General features: G+C 32.5%; 16 non-coding genes across 16 annotated transcripts; all 16 read left to right on the top strand.

Moving 5' to 3' along the window:
* Nucleotides 1-2,859: 2,859 nt before the first annotated feature.
* TRNAS-AGA lies at nucleotides 2,860-2,941 on the top strand. The gene has a single exon. It is a non-coding gene; the product is annotated as a tRNA-Ser (tRNA).
* A 478-nt stretch (nucleotides 2,942-3,419) lies between these two features.
* TRNAS-AGA lies at nucleotides 3,420-3,501 on the top strand. Its single transcript has one exon. It is a non-coding gene; the product is annotated as a tRNA-Ser (tRNA).
* A 1,042-nt stretch (nucleotides 3,502-4,543) lies between these two features.
* TRNAS-AGA lies at nucleotides 4,544-4,625 on the top strand. The gene has a single exon. It is a non-coding gene; the product is annotated as a tRNA-Ser (tRNA).
* Nucleotides 4,626-5,212: 587 nt separating this feature from the next.
* TRNAS-AGA lies at nucleotides 5,213-5,294 on the top strand. Its single transcript has one exon. It is a non-coding gene; the product is annotated as a tRNA-Ser (tRNA).
* A 587-nt stretch (nucleotides 5,295-5,881) lies between these two features.
* TRNAS-AGA lies at nucleotides 5,882-5,963 on the top strand. Its single transcript has one exon. It is a non-coding gene; the product is annotated as a tRNA-Ser (tRNA).
* A 587-nt stretch (nucleotides 5,964-6,550) lies between these two features.
* TRNAS-AGA lies at nucleotides 6,551-6,632 on the top strand. The gene has a single exon. It is a non-coding gene; the product is annotated as a tRNA-Ser (tRNA).
* Nucleotides 6,633-7,223: 591 nt separating this feature from the next.
* TRNAS-AGA lies at nucleotides 7,224-7,305 on the top strand. The gene has a single exon. It is a non-coding gene; the product is annotated as a tRNA-Ser (tRNA).
* Nucleotides 7,306-7,891: 586 nt separating this feature from the next.
* On the top strand, nucleotides 7,892-7,973 carry TRNAS-AGA. The gene has a single exon. It is a non-coding gene; the product is annotated as a tRNA-Ser (tRNA).
* Nucleotides 7,974-8,560: 587 nt separating this feature from the next.
* On the top strand, nucleotides 8,561-8,642 carry TRNAS-AGA. Its single transcript has one exon. It is a non-coding gene; the product is annotated as a tRNA-Ser (tRNA).
* A 1,564-nt stretch (nucleotides 8,643-10,206) lies between these two features.
* On the top strand, nucleotides 10,207-10,288 carry TRNAS-AGA. The gene has a single exon. It is a non-coding gene; the product is annotated as a tRNA-Ser (tRNA).
* A 590-nt stretch (nucleotides 10,289-10,878) lies between these two features.
* On the top strand, nucleotides 10,879-10,960 carry TRNAS-AGA. Its single transcript has one exon. It is a non-coding gene; the product is annotated as a tRNA-Ser (tRNA).
* A 590-nt stretch (nucleotides 10,961-11,550) lies between these two features.
* Nucleotides 11,551-11,632, top strand: TRNAS-AGA. The gene has a single exon. It is a non-coding gene; the product is annotated as a tRNA-Ser (tRNA).
* A 590-nt stretch (nucleotides 11,633-12,222) lies between these two features.
* TRNAS-AGA lies at nucleotides 12,223-12,304 on the top strand. The gene has a single exon. It is a non-coding gene; the product is annotated as a tRNA-Ser (tRNA).
* Nucleotides 12,305-12,890: 586 nt separating this feature from the next.
* Nucleotides 12,891-12,972, top strand: TRNAS-AGA. The gene has a single exon. It is a non-coding gene; the product is annotated as a tRNA-Ser (tRNA).
* Nucleotides 12,973-13,559: 587 nt separating this feature from the next.
* On the top strand, nucleotides 13,560-13,641 carry TRNAS-AGA. The gene has a single exon. It is a non-coding gene; the product is annotated as a tRNA-Ser (tRNA).
* Nucleotides 13,642-14,228: 587 nt separating this feature from the next.
* TRNAS-AGA lies at nucleotides 14,229-14,310 on the top strand. The gene has a single exon. It is a non-coding gene; the product is annotated as a tRNA-Ser (tRNA).
* Nucleotides 14,311-14,467: the final 157 nt, after the last annotated feature.

Below are 14,467 nucleotides of genomic sequence, written 5' to 3' on the forward strand. Positions count from 1 at the left end.
TTTTTTTTCGGCAATAGCAAGGGGAAATGGGAAAAATGGAGACTTAGTCAACTTAATCCCTTACAAGACTTATCCAAATCATCCCATTAAATTAATCCCTTTTTATTCACATGGTGAAATAGTGTGACACTTGTCACAATTCTATGGTTTAATCTTGAAAATATCTTAGCTTAGACTGATCGGGATTAAATCAGATGAATTCTCGGTAGAAACTAATTCAATTCAAATAATTTTCGAACCCAAAAATTTATTCCAGTCTAAAACTCAAAATTGGGATAGGTTCGGTACACCGCGAAATCTCGCGATGTACGATCACAAATAAATTTTAGCTGCTACGGGCTAATCCAATTAAATAGGAAATTCAAGAATAATAGTATGATGTCTAAAAATCCATTTCCTAGGACAAACGGGTCCGAACACTAGTTCCTAAAATTTTTACGGTTCGTGACCGGGACGTACGATCGCAGCTTATTACTAACTGTCCTTACTTATAATAATTCTTTTGAGGCATCGGGAGATCATCTCATGAATGTTATAGCCTAGAGAAATATTTTTCGAACCTTAATTTTACTCGAATAGGTGAGGGGTTACATTAATACTCCACAATACTCAAGCCCATAAGTGTTCTGACGTTGGTTACAAGCATGATGGTACAAGTATTCCCAATACTAATTGTTAACTGAATTAACGTCATGATCTTATATGAAATATCAGATCCATATGCTGATGCTGAATGCCACGACATTAAAGGTTGGTGCATATGTTTAAAACATGTGGTCATGCCAGAGTGGTTATCGGGCATGACTAGAAATCATGTGGGCTTTTCCCGCGCAGGTTTGAATCCTGCCTACCACGTTTATAAGTTTGGAGTCTAAAGCAAAACAATTGGATATATATGTTGCGAGGATAAATTTAAAATATCACGTATCACACATTTATTTCTCATAATAAAGACTTTTGGTTTTTCAATACAATGAAATATTGTTTTAAACAATTATAAATATGTAAATATAATTATGCAGTACATACCTTTTTCTTTTGTGTGTGCAGTGATAGAATACAAACTACACATGAAATGTAAATTGATTTGACTGAAAGAATAATGTTATGACGAGAATCGAACTCGTTACAATTGGTATGAAAGTTTTACTATTAATACTCCACAATACTTAAGCCCAAAAGTGTTCTGACATTGGTTACAAGCATGATGGTACAAGTATTCCCAATACTAATTGCTAACTGAATTAACGTCATGATCTTAGATGAAATACCAGACCCATATGTTGATGCTGAATGCCACGACATTAAAGGTTGGTGCATATGTTCAAATCATGTGGTCGTGCCAGAGTGGTTATCGGGCATGACTAGAAATCATGTGGGCATTGCCCGCGCAAGTTCAAATCCTGCCGACCCCGTTTATAAGTTTGGAGTCTGAAGCAAAACGATTGGATACATATGTTGCGAGGATAAATTTAAAATATCACGCATGACACATTTATTTCTCATAATAAAGACTTTTGGTTTTTCAATACAATGAAATATTGTTTTAAATAATTATAAATATGTAAATATAATTATGCAGTACATACCTTTGTTTTGTGTGTGCGTAGTGATAGCTTATAAACTACACATGAAATGTAAATTGATTTGACTGAAAGCTTATAAACTACACATGAAATGTAAATTGATTTGACTGAAAGAAAAATGTTATGAAGAGAATCGAACTCGTTACTATTGGTATGAAAGTTTTACTTTTAATACTCCACAATACTCAAGCACATAAGTGTTTTGACATTGGTTACAAGCATGATGCTACAAGTATTCCTAATACTAATTGTTAACTGAATTAACGTCATTATCGTAGATGAAATACCAGACCCATATGCTAATGCTAAATGCCACGACATTAAAAGTTGGTGCATATGTTCAAATCATGTGGTCGTGCCAGAGTGGTTATCGGGCATGGCTAGAAATCATGAGGGCTTTTCCCGCGCAGGTTTGAATCCTGCCGAACACGTTTATAAGTTGGAGTCTAAAGCAAACCAATTGGATACATATGTTGCGAGGATATATTTAAAATATCACGTATCACACATTTATTTCTCATAGTAAAGACTTTTGATTTTTCAATACAATGAAAGATTGTTTGAAACAATTATAAATATGTAAATATAATTATGCAGTACATACCTTTTTTTAGTGTGTGCAGTGATAGCTTACAAACTATACATGAATAGTAAATTGATTTGACTGAAAGAATAATGTTATGAAGAGAATCGAACTCGTTACTATTGGTATGAAAGTTTTACTATTAATACTCCACAATACTCAAGCCCATAATCGTTCTGACGTTGGTTACATGATGGTACAAACATTCTCAATATTAAGTGCTAACTGAAAAAACGCCATGATCTTAGAAGAAATACCAGACCCATATGCTGATGCCGAATACCACGAAATTAAATGTTGTTGCACAAGTTTAAATCATCATGTGGTTGTGTTAGAGTGGTTGTTAGGTCTTACTAGAAAATCATGCGGGCTTTGCTTATGAAGGTTCAAACCCTGGCGGGATAAATTTAAAATATCACATATCAAACGGTTATTTCTCATAATAATGGATTTTTTTTTCTATAGAATGACATATCGGACTCGTTACTATTAGTATCAAAGTTTTACTTTTAATACTTCATAATACTCAAGCGCATAAGTGTTCTGACGTTGGTTACACGCATGATGCTACAAGTATTCCCAATATTAATTGCTAACTGAATTAACGTCATGATCTTAGATGAAATACCAGACCCATATGTTGATGCTGAATGCCACGACATTAAAGGTTGGTGCATATGTTCAAATCATGTGGTCGTGCCAGAGTGGTTATCGGGCATGACTAGAAATCATGTGGGCATTGCCCGCGCAAGTTCAAATCCTGCCGACCACGTTTATAAGTTTGGAGTCTGAAGCAAAACAATTGGATACATATGTTGCGAGGATAAATTTAAAATATCACGTATGACACATTTATTTCTCATAATAAAGACTTTTGGTTTTTCAATACAATGAAATATTGTTTTAAATAATTATAAATATGTAAATATAATTATGCAGTACATACCTTTGTTTTGTGTGTGCGTAGTGATAGCTTATAAACTACACATGAAATGTAAATTGATTTGACTGAAAGAAAAATGTTATGAAGAGAATCGAACTCGTTACTATTGGTATGAAAGTTTTACTATTAATACTCCACAACACTCAAGCACATAAGTGTTCTGACGTTGGTTACAAGCATGATGCTACAAGTATTCCTAATACTAATTGTTAACTGAATTAACGTCATTATCGTAGATGAAATACCAGACCCATATGCTGATGCTAAATGCCACGACATTAAAGGTTGGTGCATATGTTCAAATCATGTGGTCGTGCCAGAGTGGTTATTGGGCATGACTAGAAATCATGTGGGCTTTGCCTGCGCAGGTTCGAATCCTGTCGATCACGTTTATAAGTTTGGAGTCTAAAACAAAACAATTGGATATATATGTTGTGAGGATAAATTTAAATATCACGTATCACACATTTATTTCTCATAATAAAGACTTTTGGTTTTTCAATACAATGACACATTGTTTTAAACAACTTTAAATATATAAATATAATTATGCAGTACGTACTTTTTTTTTTGTGTGTGTGCAGTGATAGCTTACAAACTACACATAAAATGTAAATTGACTTGACAGAAAGAAAAATGTTATGAAGAGAATCGACCTCGTTACTATTGGTATGAAAGTTTTACTATTAATACTCCACAATACTCAAGCACATAATTGTTCTGACGTTGGGTACAAGCATGATGCTACAAGTATTCCTAATACTAATTGTTAACTGAATTAACGTCATTATCGTAGATGAAATACTAGACCCATATGCTGATGCTAAATGCCACGACATTAAAGGTTGGTGCATATGTTCAAATCATGTGGTCGTGCCAGAGTGGTTATTGGGAATGACTAGAAATCATGTGGGCTTTGCCCGCGCAGGTTTGAATCTTGCCGACCACGTTTATAAGTTTGGAGTCTAAAGCAAAACAATTGGATATATATGTTGCGAGGAGAGGATAAATTTAAATATCACGTATCACAGATTTATTTCTCATAATAAAGACTTTTGGTTTTTCAATACAATGACATATTGTTTTAAACAATTTTAAATATATAAATATAATTATGTAGTACGTACCTTTTTTTTTTTTGTGTGCAGTGATAGCTTACAAACTACACATGAAATGTAAATTCATTTGACTGAAAGAAAAATGTTATGAAGAGAATCGAACTCGTTACTATTGGTATGAAAGTTTTACTATTAATACTCCACAATACTCAAGCACGTAAGTGTTCTGACGTTGGTTACAAGCATGATGCTACAAGTATTCCTAATACTAATTGTTAACTGAATTAACGTCATTATCGTAGATGAAATACCAGACCCATATGCTGATGCTAAATGCCACGACATTAAAGGTTGGTGCATATGTTCAAATCATGTGGTCGTGCCAGAGTGGTTATTGGGCATGACTAGAAATCATGTGGGCTTTGCCCGCGCAGGTTCGAATCCTGCCGACCACGTTTATAAGTTTGGAGTCTAAAGCAAAACAATTGGATATATATGTTGTGAGGATAAATTTAAATATCACGTATCACACATTTATTTCTCATAATAAAGACTTTTGGGTTTTCAATACAATGACATATTGTTTTAAACAATTTTAATATATATGTTGCCAGGATAAATTTAAATATCACGTATCACACATTTATTTCTCATAATAAAGAATTTTGGTTTTTCAATACAATGACACATTGTTTTAAACAACTTTAAATATATAAATATAATTATGCAGTACTAACTTTTTTTTTTGTGTGTGTGCAGTGATAGCTTACAAACTACACATAAAATGTAAATTGACTTGACAGAAAGAAAAATGTTATGAAGAGAATCGAACTCGTTACTATTGGTATGAAAGTTTTACTATTAATACTCCACAATACTCAAGCACGTAAGTGTTCTGACGTTGGTTACAAGCATGATGCTACAAGTATTCCTAATACTAATTGTTAACTGAATTAACGTCATTATCGTAGATGAAATACCAGACCCATATGCTGATGCTAAATGCCACGACATTAAAGGTTGGTGCATATGTTCAAATCATGTGGTCGTGCCAGAGTGGTTATTGGGCATGACTAGAAATCATGTGGGCTTTGCCCGCGCAGGTTCGAATCCTGCCGACCACGTTTATAAGTTTGGAGTCTAAAGCAAAACAATTGGATATATATGTTGTGAGGATAAATTTAAATATCACGTATCACACATTTATTTCTCATAATAAAGACTTTTGGGTTTTCAATACAATGACATATTGTTTTAAACAATTTTAATATATATGTTGCCAGGATAAATTTAAATATCACGTATCACACATTTATTTCTCATAATAAAGACTTTTGGTTTTTCAATACAATGACACATTGTTTTAAACAATTTTAAATATATAAATATAATTATGCAGTACGTACTTTTTTTTTTGTGTGTGTGCAGTGATAGCTTACAAACTACACATAAAATGTAAATTGACTTGACAGAAAGAAAAATGTTATGAAGAGAATCGAACTCGTTACTATTGGTATGAAAGTTTTACTATTAATACTCCACAATACTCAAGCACGTAAGTGTTCTGACGTTGGTTACAAGCATGATGCTACAAGTATTCCTAATACTAATTGTTAACTGAATTAACGTCATTATCGTAGATGAAATACCAGACCCATATGCTGATGCTAAATGCCACGACATTAAAGGTTGGTGCATATGTTCAAATCATGTGGTCGTGCCAGAGTGGTTATTGGGCATGACTAGAAATCATGTGGGCTTTGCCCGCGCAGGTTCGAATCCTGCCGACCACGTTTATAAGTTTGGAGTCTAAAGCAAAACAATTGGATATATATGTTGTGAGGATAAATTTAAATATCACGTATCACACATTTATTTCTCATAATAAAGACTTTTGGGTTTTCAATACAATGACATATTGTTTTAAACAATTTTAATATATATGTTGCCAGGATAAATTTAAATATCACGTATCACACATTTATTTCTCATAATAAAGACTTTTGGTTTTTCAATACAATGACACATTGTTTTAAACAACTTTAAATATATAAATATAATTATGCAGTACGTACCTTTTTTTTTGTGTGTGTGCAGTGATAGCTTACAAACTACACATAAAATGTAAATTGACTTGACAGAAAGAAAAATGTTATGAAGAGAATCGAACTCGTTACTATTGGTATGAGAGTTTTACTATTAATACTCCACAATACTCAAGCACGTAAGTGTTCTGACGTTGGTTACAAGCATGATGCTACAAGTATTCCTAATACTAATTGTTAACTTAATTAACGTCATTATCGTAGATGAAATACCAGACCCAAATGCTGATGCTAAATGCCACGACATTAAAGGTTGGTGCATATGTTGAAATCATGTGGTCGTGCCAGAGTGGTTATTGGGAATGACTAGAAATCATGTGGGCTTTGCCCGCGCAGGTTCGAATCCTGCCGACCACGTTTATAAGTTTGGAGTCTAAAGCAAAACAATTGGATATATATGTTGTGAGGATAAATTTAAATATCACGTATCACACATTTATTTCTCATAATAAAGACTTTTGGGTTTTCAATACAATGACATATTGTTTTAAACAATTTTAATATATATGTTGCCAGGACAAATTTAAATATCACGTATCACACATTTATTTTCTCATAATAAAGACTTTTGGTTTTTCAATACAATGACACATTGTTTTAAACAATTTTAAATATATAAATATAATTATGCAGTACGTACCTTTTTTTTTTTGTGTGTGTGCAGTGATAGCTTACAAACTACACATAAAATGTAAATTGACTTGACAGAAAGAAAAAATGTTATGAAGAGAATCGAACTCGTTACTATTGGTATGAAAGTTTTACTATTAATACTCCACAATACTCAAGCACGTAAGTGTTCTGACGTTGGTTACAAGCATGATGCTACAAGTATTCCTAATACTAATTGTTAACTTAATTAACGTCATTATCGTAGATGAAATACCAGACCCATATGCTGATGCTAAATGCCACGACATTAAAGGTTGGTGCATATGTTGAAATCATGTGGTCGTGCCAGAGTGGTTATTGAGAATGACTAGAAATCATGTGGGCTTTGCCCGCGCAGGTTCGAATCCTGCCGACCACGTTTATAAGTTTGGAGTCTAAAGCAAAACAATTGGATATATATGTTGTGAGGATAAATTTAAATATCACGTATCACACATTTATTTCTCATAATAAAGACTTTTGGGTTTTCAATACAATGACATATTGTTTTAAACAATTTTAATATATATGTTGCCAGGATAAATTTAAATATCACGTATCACACATTTATTTCTCATAATAAAGACTTTTGGTTTTTCAATACAATGACACATTGTTTTAAAAAACTTTAAATATATAAATATAATTATGCAGTACGTACTTTTTTTGTGTGTGTGTGCAGTGATAGCTTACAAACTACACATAAAATGTAAATTGACTTGACAGAAAGAAAAATGTTATGAAGAGAATCGAACTCGTTACTATTGGTATGAAAGTTTTACTATTAATACTCCACAATACTCAAGCACGTAAGTGTTCTGACGTTGGTTACAAGCATGATGCTACAAGTATTCCTAATACTAATTGTTAACTGAATTAACGTCATTATCGTAGATGAAATACCAGACCCATATGCTGATGCTAAATGCCACGACATTAAAGGTTGGTGCATATGTTCAAATCATGTGGTCGTGCCAGAGTGGTTATTGGGCATGACTAGAAATCATGTGGGCTTTGCCCGCGCAGGTTCGAATCCTGCCGACCACGTTTATAAGTTTGGAGTCTAAAGCAAAACAATTGGATATATATGTTGTGAGGATAAATTTAAATATCACGTATCACACATTTATTTCTCATAATAAAGACTTTTGGGTTTTCAATACAATGACATATTGTTTTAAACAATTTTAATATATATGTTGCCAGGATAAATTTAAATATCACGTATCACACATTTATTTCTCATAATAAAGACTTTTGGTTTTTCAATACAATGACACATTGTTTTAAACAATTTTAAATATATAAATATAATTATGCAGTACGTACTTTTTTTTTTGTGTGTGTGCAGTGATAGCTTACAAACTACACATAAAATGTAAATTGACTTGACAGAAAGAAAAATGTTATGAAGAGAATCGAACTCGTTACTATTGGTATGAAAGTTTTACTATTAATACTCCACAATACTCAAGCACGTAAGTGTTCTGACGTTGGTTACAAGCATGATGCTACAAGTATTCCTAATACTAATTGTTAACTGAATTAACGTCATTATCGTAGATGAAATACCAGACCCATATGCTGATGCTAAATGCCACGACATTAAAGGTTGGTGCATATGTTCAAATCATGTGGTCGTGCCAAAGTGGTTATTGGGCATGACTAGAAATCATGTGGGCTTTGCCCGCGCAGGTTCGAATCCTGCCGACCACGTTTATAAGTTTGGAGTCTAAAGCAAAACAATTGGATATATATGTTGTGAGGATAAATTTAAATATCACGTATCACACATTTATTTCTCATAATAAAGACTTTTGGGTTTTCAATACAATGACATATTGTTTTAAACAATTTTAATATATATGTTGCCAGGACAAATTTAAATATCACGTATCACACATTTATTTTCTCATAATAAAGACTTTTGGTTTTTCAATACAATGACACATTGTTTTAAACAATTTTAAATATATAAATATAATTATGCAGTACGTACCTTTTTTTTTTTGTGTGTGTGCAGTGATAGCTTACAAACTACACATAAAATGTAAATTGACTTGACAGAAAGAAAAATGTTATGAAGAGAATCGAACTCGTTACTATTGGTATGAAAGTTTTACTATTAATACTCCACAATACTCAAGCACGTAAGTGTTCTGACGTTGGTTACAAGCATGATGCTACAAGTATTCCTAATACTAATTGTTAACTGAATTAACGTCATTATCGTAGATGACATACCAGACCCATATGCTGATGCTAAATGCCACGACATTAAAATACCAGACCCATATGCTGATGCTAAATGCCACGACATTAAAGGTTGGTGCCCATATGCTGATGCTAAATGCCACGACATTAAAGGTTGGTGCATATGTTCAAATCATAAATGCCACGACATTAAAGGTTGGTGCATATGTTCAAATCATAAATGCCACGACATTAAAGGTTGGTGCATATGTTCAAATCATGTGGTCGTGCCAGAGTGGTTATTGGGCATGACTAGAAATCATGTGGGCTTTGCCCAGTGGTTATTGGGCATGACTAGAAATCATGTGGGCTTTGCCCACGCAGGTTTGAATCCTGCCGACCACGTTTATAAGTTTGGAGTCTAAAGCAAAACAATTGGATAAATTTAAATATCACGTATCACACATTTATTTCTCATAATAAAGACTTTTGGGTTTTCAATACAATGACATATTGTTTTAAACAATTTTAATATATATGTTGCCAGGATAAATTTAAATATCACGTATCACACATTTATTTCTCATAATAAAGACCTTTGGGTTTTCAATACAATGACATATTGTTTTAAACAATTTTAATATATATGTTGCCAGGACAAATTTAAATATCACGTATCACACATTTATTTTCTCATAATAAAGACTTTTAGTTTTTCAATACAATGACACATTGTTTTAAACAACTTTAAATATATAAATATAATTATGCAGTACGTACCTTTTTTTTTTTGTGTGTGTGCAGTGATAGCTTACAAACTACACATAAAATGTAAATTGACTTGACAGAAAGAAAAATGTTATGAAGAGAATCGAACTCGTTACTATAGGTATGAAAGTTTTACTATTAATACTCCACAATTCTCAAGCACGTAAGTGTTCTGACGTTGGTTACAAGCATGATGCTACAAGTATTCCTAATACTAATTGTTAACTGAATTAACGTCATTATCGTAGATGAAATACCAGACCCATATGCTGATGCTAAATGCCACGACATTAAAGGTTGGTGCATATGTTGAAATCATGTGGTCGTGCCAGAGTGGTTATTGGGCATGACTAGAAATCATGTGGGCTTTGCCCGCGCAGGTTCGAATCCTGCCGACCACGTTTATAAGTTTGGAGTCTAAAGCAAAACAATTGGATATATATGTTGTGAGGATAAATTTAAATCTCACGTATCACACATTTATTTCTCATAATAAAGACCTTTGGGTTTTCAATACAATGACATATTGTTTTAAACAATTTTAATATATATGTTGCCAGGACAAATTTAAATATCACGTATCACACATTTATTTTCTCATAATAAAGACTTTTAGTTTTTCAATACAATGACACATTGTTTTAAACAACTTTAAATATATAAATATAATTATGCAGTACGTACCTTTTTTTTTTTGTGTGTGTGCAGTGATAGCTTACAAACTACACATAAAATGTAAATTGACTTGACAGAAAGAAAAATGTTATGAAGAGAATCGAACTCGTTACTATAGGTATGAAAGTTTTACTATTAATACTCCACAATTCTCAAGCACGTAAGTGTTCTGACGTTGGTTACAAGCATGATGCTACAAGTATTCCTAATACTAATTGTTAACTGAATTAACGTCATTATCGTAGATGAAATACCAGACCCATATGCTGATGCTAAATGCCACGACATTAAAGGTTGGTGCATATGTTGAAATCATGTGGTCGTGCCAGAGTGGTTATTGGGCATGACTAGAAATCATGTGGGCTTTGCCCGCGCAGGTTCGAATCCTGCCGACCACGTTTATAAGTTTGGAGTCTAAAGCAAAACAATTGGATATATATGTTGTGAGGATAAATTTAAATCTCACGTATCACACATTTATTTCTCATAATAAAGACCTTTGGGTTTTCAATACAATGACATATTGTTTTAAACAATTTTAATATATATGTTGCCAGGACAAATTTAAATATCACGTATCACACATTTATTTTCTCATAATAAAGACTTTTAGTTTTTCAATACAATGACACATTGTTTTAAACAACTTTAAATATATAAATATAATTATGCAGTACGTACCTTTTTTTTTTTGTGTGTGTGCAGTGATAGCTTACAAACTACACATAAAATGTAAATTGACTTGACAGAAAGAAAAATGTTATGAAGAGAATCGAACTCGTTACTATAGGTATGAAAGTTTTACTATTAATACTCCACAATTCTCAAGCACGTAAGTGTTCTGACGTTGGTTACAAGCATGATGCTACAAGTATTCCTAATACTAATTGTTAACTGAATTAACGTCATTATCGTAGATGAAATACCAGACCCATATGCTGATGCTAAATGCCACGACATTAAAGGTTGGTGCATATGTTGAAATCATGTGGTCGTGCCAGAGTGGTTATTGGGCATGACTAGAAATCATGTGGGCTTTGCCCGCGCAGGTTCGAATCCTGCCGACCACGTTTATAAGTTTGGAGTCTAAAGCAAAACAATTGGATATATATGTTGTGAGGATAAATTTAAATCTCACGTATCACACATTTATTTCTCATAATAAAGACCTTTGGGTTTTCAATACAATGACATATTGTTTTAAACAATTTTAATATATATGTTGCCAGGACAAATTTAAATATCACGTATCACACATTTATTTTCTCATAATAAAGACTTTTAGTTTTTCAATACAATGACACATTGTTTTAAACAACTTTAAATATATAAATATAATTATGCAGTACGTACCTTTTTTTTTTTGTGTGTGTGCAGTGATAGCTTACAAACTACACATAAAATGTAAATTGACTTGACAGAAAGAAAAATGTTATGAAGAGAATCGAACTCGTTACTATAGGTATGAAAGTTTTACTATTAATACTCCACAATTCTCAAGCACGTAAGTGTTCTGACGTTGGTTACAAGCATGATGCTACAAGTATTCCTAATACTAATTGTTAACTGAATTAACGTCATTATCGTAGATGAAATACCAGACCCATATGCTGATGCTAAATGCCACGACATTAAAGGTTGGTGCATATGTTGAAATCATGTGGTCGTGCCAGAGTGGTTATTGGGCATGACTAGAAATCATGTGGGCTTTGCCCGCGCAGGTTCGAATCCTGCCGACCACGTTTATAAGTTTGGAGTCTAAAGCAAAACAATTGGATATATATGTTGTGAGGATAAATTTAAATATCACGTATCACACATTTATTTCTCATAATAAAGACTTTTGGGTTTTCAATACAATGACATATTGTTTTAAACAATTTTAATATATATGTTGCCAGGATAAATTTAAATATCACGTATCACACATTTATTTCTCATAATAAAGACTTTTGGTTTTTCAATACAATGACACATTGTTTTAAACAACTTTAAGTATATAAATATAATTATGCAGTACGTACTTTTTTTTTGTGTGTGTGCAGTGATAGCTTACAAACTACACATAAAATGTAAATTGACTTGACAGAAAGAAAAATGTTATGAAGAGAATCGAACTCGTTACTATTGGTATGAAAGTTTTACTATTAATACTCCACAATACTCAAGCACGTAAGTGTTCTGACGTTGGTTACAAGCATGATGCTACAAGTATTCCTAATACTAATTGTTAACTTAATTAACGTCATTATCGTAGATGAAATACCAGACCCATATGCTGATGCTAAATGCCACGACATTAAAGGTTGGTGCATATGTTCAATTCATGTGGTCGTGCCAGAGTGGTTATTGGGTATGGCTAGAAATCATGTGGGCTTTGCCCGCGCAGGTTCGAATCCTGCCGACCACGTTTATAAGTTTGGAGTCTAAAGCAAAACAATTGGATATATATGTTGTGAGGATAAATTTAAATATCACGTATCACACATTTATTTCTCATAATAAAGACTTTTGGGTTTTCAATACAATGACATATTGTTTTAAACAATTTTAATATATATGTTGCCAGGATAAATTTAAATATCACGTATCACACATTTATTTCTCATAATAAAGACTTTTGGTTTTTCAATACAATGACACATTGTTTTAAACAATTTTAAATATATAAATATAATTATGCAGTACGTACTTTTTTTTTTGTGTGTGTGCAGTGATAGCTTACAAACTACACATAAAATGTAAATTGACTTGACAGAAAGAAAAATGTTATGAAGAGAATCGAACTCGTTACTATTGGTATGAAAGTTTTACTATTAATACTCCACAATACTCAAGCACGTAAGTGTTCTGACGTTGGTTACAAGCATGATGCTACAAGTATTCCTAATACTAATTGTTAACTTAATTAACGTCATTATCGTAGATGAAATACCAGACCCATATGCTGATGCTAAATGCCACGACATTAAAGGTTGGTGCATATGTTGAAATCATGTGGTCGTGCCAGAGTGGTTATTGGGAATGACTAGAAATCATGTGGGCTTTGCCCGCGCAGGTTCGAATCTTGCCGACCACGTTTATAAGTTTGGAGTCTAAAGCAAAACAATTGGATATATATGTTGTGAGGATAAATTTAAATATCACGTATCACACATTTATTTCTCATAATAAAGACTTTTGGGTTTTCAATACAATGACATATTGTTTTAAACAATTTTAATATATATGTTGCCAGGATAAATTTAAATATCACGTATCACACATTTATTTCTCATAATAAAGACTTTTGGTTTTTCAATACAATGACACATTGTTTTAAACAATTTTAAATATATAAATATAATTATGCAGTACGTACTTTTTTTTTTGTGTGTGTGCAGTGATAGCTTACAAACTACACATAAAATGTAAATTGACTTGACAGAAAGAAAAATGTTATGAAGAGAATCGAACTCGTTACTATTGGTATGAAAGTTTTACTATTAATACTCCACAATACTCAAGCACGTAAGTGTTCTGACGTTGGTTACAAGCATGATGCTACAAGTATTCCTAATACTAATTGTTAACTTAATTAACGTCATTATCGTAGATGAAATACCAGACCCATATGCTGATGCTAAATGCCACGACATTAAAGGTTGGTGCATATGTTGAAATCATGTGGTCGTGCCAGAGTGGTTATTGGGAATGACTAGAAATCATGTGGGCTTTGCCCGCGCAGGTTCGAATCCTGCCGACCACGTTTATAAGTTTGGAGTCTAAAGCAAAACAATTGGATATATATGTTGTGAGGATAAATTTAAATATCACGTATCACACATTTATTTCTCATAATAAAGACTTTTGGGTTTTCAATACAATGACATATTGTTTTAAACAATTTTAAATATATAAATATA

Source organism: Ipomoea triloba, chromosome 5 (assembly GCF_003576645.1).
Source record: "Ipomoea triloba cultivar NCNSP0323 chromosome 5, ASM357664v1".
Taxonomy (NCBI): Eukaryota; Viridiplantae; Streptophyta; class Magnoliopsida; order Solanales; family Convolvulaceae; genus Ipomoea; species Ipomoea triloba.